The sequence below is a fragment of the Urtica dioica genome, chromosome 1, assembly GCF_054948205.1.
Source record: "Urtica dioica subsp. dioica isolate 48M chromosome 1, U.dioica_male_clone48M_v1_H2, whole genome shotgun sequence".
Taxonomy (NCBI): domain Eukaryota; kingdom Viridiplantae; phylum Streptophyta; class Magnoliopsida; order Rosales; family Urticaceae; genus Urtica; species Urtica dioica.
The window spans coordinates 55183073-55190431 of NC_142756.1; positions in this window are offsets into that span (position 1 = coordinate 55183073).

Sequence of the window (7359 nt, forward strand, 5' to 3'; positions counted from 1 at the left end):
TGTATTGGCGAGGAGCTAACAAGTCACATTGATTCATCCAAAAGAGTCAAGACTCAATTTGGACAATGGCATGTTCATTTATTCACATTCCAAGGAACAAAGCATGAGGTGATATACATTGCATTTCAGCAATCTTGTACTTGGATTCCATATCTATGAGATCTTCACAAAGTTAATCATGACATCTTCATAACTTAGTACTTCACCAATAGGTCCTATTAAGAATCACATAGTGAATCCAAACTCTGACTTTCTCAAATGAGAATACGTAAGCTATGAAATGACATGTCTCATTTCAGGATTGAGGTAAGCATGATGCAATTCATACGTAGTGACTTCGAGACATAAGAGGTTAAATGGTATGTTCTTATCTTGTCTCTAGACGTTCACTGCTCAATTCAGTACCTTCGGAAGATACCTAGAAGAACTATAGAGTCTCCAACTCTCAATGTCTCATAACCAAACATCATAGATTCTCCTATCAATCGTACTGAGATCAATAGTCATTTGATCCTTAGATTGCGAATATATTGTTTTAAGCAAACCATGAAGAGTTTGTTTATGCAAATCTACATTTGTCTCTTCATGTGTTGTTAGGTTTGTTTATGGACTAAAGACTTAGGTTTTTTCATAAAGCTTCAGACAAGGAAAAATGAATGAACGTTTCAACTTTTATTAATAAATAAGTAATTATAAGTAAGAGTCTTCGTGAGACTTTATTACATCAAATGTACATTAGTAAAGACTACAACTCTTCTTGTGGGCACCATTGACAACAAATTCCCACTTGACTCAAAGAAGACGTATGTAGTCCTTCATGCCTAATCCCTCCTGATGCTGGTCGAAGACCTTGTTCGCTAGGGCCTTGGTGAATGGATCTGCCAGGTTTTCCACTGTTGATATCTTCTTCACCTCCACGTCTCCGTGTTGCACGATCTCTCGAATCAAATGGTATTTCCTCTCAATATGTTTAGAGCGCTTTTGGCTTCGAGGTTCCTTTGAGTTAGCAACAGCCCCACTGTAACCACAATAAAGGGTCATGGGCTCGTCGACATTTGGAACAACTTCCAAATACTTGAGGAATTTTCTAAGCCATACAGCCTCTTTGGATACTTCACAAGCAGCCACATATTCTGCTTCCATTGTGGAGTCTGCAATGCAAGATTGCTTAATACTCCTCAATTAAGGATGAACACAGATCCCGAAGTGGATTTCCAGGTATCCTTATCCACATGAAAATCGGAGTCGGTATTTCGCGTCATAGTCAAGTCAGTACCTGAATATGTAAGCATCAAGTTCCTAGTTCTACGAAGATACTTGAGAACATGCTTAACAGCAATCCAGTGCTCGGGTCCAGGGTTGGATTGAAAACGGCTAACTATGCCAATTGCGAAGCAGATATTAGGGCTAGTGCAAAGCATAGCATACATGAGACTTCCCACGGTTGTGGCGTAAGGAATTTTTCTCATGTCCTCAATCTCTTGTGCAGTCTTGGGAGACTTGTCCTTAGAGAGTGATGTTGAAATTGATCTAGGGTTTAAGAAAAAGTTTAACGCTTTGGTCAGCGGCGAAATTTTAATAAATTTCTTTTAACAAGTAAAACGATTTTACTAACCTAGACAAAGAGAAAGCACATGTAAATAAAAACCATTATGAGCATAAAAGATTACTAACCTTTTTAGAAGCTTGAACGTTGTGAAGCTTTTGGAAAGTTGCAACGTTCGTCTCCCCTCGCAGCACGTCTCTCTTTCTTTCCTCGACAACTCGAGTAACCACGAAAGTTTCTATCACTAAATCACTCGAGAGAAAAAGGAATTAGTGTGTGGGCACTTTTAAACACTACGACTTAAGAACAAGTCTTGAAGTCGAAGAGCTAAAACACTAGGTCAAATGAGGACCTAGGTGCCAAAACCAAAAACGAAATTGAATAGAGAGAGAGAGAGAGGAGTCGGCCAAGCTAGAGAGAGAAGCTCTCAAATCTCTAAAACTTGGATGAATGAAATGAGGAGAATAAGGCTCCTATTTATAGGAGAGGTCTCATCTTCAATAAGGTAGTTTCCTCTTCTATAGAATATCACATATTCATGAGCAAATATTGCCTTATTCCTTCATGAGTCACACGGCCAAGGCAGCCTTCTAGAAGGCTTGGATTTGTTTCCTTTTTTGTTCCTTGCCTTGCCTTTGACTCTCTTGGCTGAAATTCCCTTATGCATGCATGGGAAATTTGTTTCTTCTTTTTCTTTTGGCAAGTATCTTGATACATTTATGCACAAAATATTCTCTCTTTTCTCTTGGGTAGTAGGCGCCCATATGCTCTCTAGAAGGGGCTTCTAGAAGCTCCATCATTTGTTCATGACAACATGAAAAAGGCCCATTAAAAATTTTCAATAAAATTCTTATGAAATTAAATTAATCCACAAGGCCCAATAAATCAATATCGACCGAGTGATGCATGTCATCAAATGACCATGTCAAAAAATTTATTGAGATTCATTTCATCCTATGTCTCAAATTAATCCACAAGGCCCAATAAATTAATCTACAAGGCCCAATAAATCAATATCGGCCGAGTGATGCATGTCATCAAATGACCATGTCAAAAAATTTATTGACATTCATTTCATCCTATGTCTCAAAAGACAAAAATACCCTTTTGACAATTTTCACAAAACTTGTCTCGTTTTTGTTTTGACTTAGCTTCTAGTTTAACTATTCCTACTAGATGTGATTTGTAACAGTGACCTCATGGATCCAAATGAACAAAGCTTGAGCTAAACACTTGGACTCAAAAGTTCACAAACCTTTTCCAAGTTTAGCTTAATGTCAACTGACTCCACTAAAGAGTTGACACTGAAAATCTCTCGGTTCAAATGAATTTATTTTCTACTCAAGAATTCAAACAAATTATGATGAGCAGATCCACTGAATATTATCTATGTTTACCCTTCATGAATATCATAAGCTAGTAGGGATTTACGAAACTACCATTTTACCCTTCTAGCTGTTATTTCCTCAACTCCTTTGTCGCTTGTGAATAAGTCAGAAACAATGTATTGACGAGGAGCTAACAAGTCACATTGTTTCATCCAAAAGAGTCAAGACTCAATTTGGACACTGGCCACTTCATTTATTCACACTGCAAGGAACAAAGCATGAGGTGATATACATAGCATTTCAGCAATCTTGTACATGAATTCCATATCTATGAGAACTTCACAAAGTTACTCATGACATTCTCACAACTTAGTACTTCACCAATAGGCCCTGTTCAGAATCACATAGTGAGTCCGAACTCTGACTTTCTCAAATGAGAATACCTAAGCTGTGAAATGGCATGTCTCATTTCAGGATTAAGGTAAGCATGATGCAATTCATACGTAGTGACTTCGAGACATAAGAGGTTAAATGGTTTGTTCTTATTTTGTCTAAAGAAGTGCACTGGTCAATTCAGTACCTTCGGAACATACCTAGAGGAACTATAGAGTCTCCAACTCTCAATGCCCTATAACCAGACATCATAGATTCTCATAACAATCGTACTGAGGTCAATACACTACAACAAATACAACAATTAACGACAATTTTTTTCGTCGGTAATAACCCATTAATCGTCGCTAAATATATTTAGCGACGATTATTATCGTCGCTACATGTCCGTGCTTAAATATATATAGCGACGATTTAGTCGTCGCTAATTATTTACCGACGAGATTAGCGACGATAAATTCGTCCCTAAATGTTGTAACGAAAAGTTTTTTTTAATTTTGTGAAAGATAATTACCAACGATTTTGTCATCGCTAATTCGCGCGGGAAAATTTCTCGGGCGAATTAGCGACGGAAAAGTCGTCGCTAATAACTGCAGTGTTTTAATAATTAGCGACGACTTTGTCGTCGCTAATTATTAGTTTTTTTTTAAATTTTTTTGTCGTTAATTATTAATTTTTTATGTTTTTTTTTTATGAAATTCTAAAATGAAAAATCAAATAAAAACCAAATTATATTATCCAAATCAACAAATATATAAAATCCGGTTACGTACGTTTTCGGTTATCAAAAAATATGTAAATAATAATCTACTATACACAAAATATCTAATAAAACACTAGTCACGACGTTTGCTTTGTCGTCCCGCCGCTCGTTTTCCGCACTCCTCGACGTGAAACGCTATTCTACTGCGCTGAAACTCTGCAAGCTGCGGCGGAACAATGTGCTAATCAGTAAACTGACTTGGTCCCGCCGCTCGATGTTTACGTGTTGTCGGGCCATTGCCATGAACTCTTTCATGCCAGCCGCAAACTCAACGCTTAGATGTTAGTCCTCGATTATCCAATTCCTATTTGGATAACTCATTTTACCTAATGATTCAACAGTTTAAAATTTAGTATTTTTCAGATTTTATTTTATAATTTCACGATCCTTCAGAAATTTCGGCAGAACCTCCACTATAAACTTAACAACCCGGCATCAAGCCTTTAAATTTAAAACCTGCATAGAAACATCCTAAAACTAACAATAAATCCAACCCCTGTGGTTCAATTATTAAAATACATAATCCATACCAACTAATTAATTTCACATTTTTAATCATTTGTAACAATAATTAAATACAATTCCATTTAATTTCACATAAACTACCTAATCGTTTTTACATGCTTTTACATAATTTAACCTAATATAAATATTTATAACTAATTTAAATATTTATACCTAATATAAAAATTTATAACTAATTTAAATATTTGTGTAAACAAAACTAATTTAAATATTTATAATATTTATAACTAATATATAACTAATTATGTAAATATAAATATTTATACTAAATTATGTAAATATAACTAATTAATTCATTTATATTTATAACTAATCACTACAACATTTACCGACGATTTTTTTCGTCGGTAATAACCCGGGAATCGTCGCTAAATGTATTTAGCGACGATTTTAGCGACGATAATAATCGTCGCTAATTGTCCGTGCCTAAATATATTTAGCGACGATTTATTCGTCGGTAAATATTTAGCGACGATATTAGCGACGATAAAGTCGTCCCTAAATGTTGTGACGAGAAGTTTTTTTTCAATTTGAAACAGATAATTAGCGACGACTTTTTCGTCGCTAATTAGCGCGGGAAAAATTCCAGCGTGAATTAGCGACGATTTTGTTGTGACGAGAAGTTTTTTTCATTTTGAAACAGATAATCGCTAATTGGCGCGGGGAAAAATTCCCGCGTGAATTAGCGACGACAAAGTCGTCGCTAAAACTTTGTGTGGAATAATAATTAGCGACGAATTTATCGTCGCTAATTATTATTATTATAATTTTTTTTTCGTCGTTAATTATTTATTTTTTACGGTTTTTTTGTTCTGAAAGTCTAAAATGAAAAATTAAATAAAAACTAAATTATATTATCCAAATCAACAACTATATAAAATCCGGTTACGTACGTTTTCGGTTATCGAGAAATATGTAAATAATAAATACACAAAACAACTAATAAATCACTAGTCGCGACGTTTGCTTTGTCGTCCCGCCGCTCGTTTTCCCCCTCCTCGACGAGAAACGCTCTTCTGCTGGCGCTGAAGTTCTGCAGGCTGCGGCGTCGGAGTAGACTGACTTGGTCTGCTGGCTAGCGTCGGGAGTCCTCTGCTGGCCGCCCGTCGGAGTATGGACACCGGGCGTCGGAGTGTGGACGCCGGCCGTCGGAGTCTGCTGGCTGTGGGATGACGGAGCGTGCTGCGAACTCTGCGGAAATTGAGGCATAAACGAGCTCAGGTTGAGGCCGGGCACCTGACTCTCTATTGCATCGGCGAACGAGGCAATGGTCGACGTGAACACCTCCTGGGAGATATATCCTGGATGCGACGTCCCAGCCTCCGAACTACCGTAGACTTCGGCGACTTCAGCCGCCATCCGTGCTCCCTGTGGCACCAAACGTCCGACGCCGGTCAAGTGATCAGACCGCGAACCCATAATATTGCGGATCGCCTACTGCTCTAGGACGGAAATATCAACGTCCGCTCGTTGTTGCTCAGCCTCCGCTCGCAGCGTGTTGAATCTATCGACCAGTCGATCCTGATATAATTAACTAGTTAGTATCTATTAATCGGAAAATAAGAAAAATAAATGTAAACTTACATAACGTGCGGAGGCTTCAGGAGTCAGCCACTCGGACTTGTCGGACTGATGTTGGTGCTTGTAGTTCGCAAACAAGCTCTCGAAAGCGCCTGTCTCGGCGCTCTTCTGCATGTAAACAAAACTTCAAGTGTTAGATAATTTTAACGATTTGATGTATCATATAAACATAAAAATTACGTTCTTCATGCGGTGGGTCGAGAACCCAATCGTCCCCTATCGAGTCTTCGTCTTCTTTTTCGCGCGATTCGCCTTGTTCTTCGCTTGTATAGCCTGTAATATAAGTAAACATACACGTAAATAACAAATCGTTTAATAAACATTCGATTAACGTAAATGATTCGATATTACCTTAAACTCATCGCTCGTATATCGTTGTATCAGCGTCTCCCATTCGGTGTCGAGCTTAACGGTCTTCGGTTTCAGCGACGCGCCACATGACCGCAACGTATGCCTCCAATCGCGAAGATGAGTCTTCGCATCTCGAATGATTGCCGCATCGACAATCGCCTTCTTCTTCCCGGTTGCATCACCATCGACTCGAATGTCGTACTTGTCTCGAATCGCTGCTCAGATCTCGGCCTCCTTCGCCGGCCCCACGTTCGTAGTCGTCCACCTTGGGACCGTAGGCGAGATCTTGTCTCGGACGACCAACCCGAGCGTGTTCGCGAACGTCGCGAGATCCGGATCCATCTCGCGCTCTGGCTGCAAGAACGACTGAAACTCCTCGTTATAAATAACGACTTCCTTCACCCCGGGGCGCCGTGCACGCTCAGATCGAAGCCCGACCGTCGGCCCATGCACGGCCGGTTCGATATCCTCGTCTTCTTCTTCGACGCCATCACGTACGGGCGCCGACTGGCAATAATTCGGGAGACGGGCTAAGAAGTCATCCCCGCCTCCGCTGCCACCAGCTCATGTAGCCGCAGCCATCTGAAATTCAAAACAAAATTTATTTAGTTATGCATTCGTAATGATTTAAATCAGTTAATTTAGTAAGTAAATGAAAAACGTTATATACTATCAATCATCGTCGTCTGACAAATCATCTTCTTCCATCAAATCTTCGTCCTCAGTTTCTTCGTCATCGATAAACTCTTCTTCTTCAATATTTTCCAACAAGTTCACTGCGTCGTTGCTAGCTCACGGGCTCTGGTATCGCAGACTGATGACGCGTTGACAGTGAATCTAAATCTAACGGTTCTACTGATAACTGAACTGAA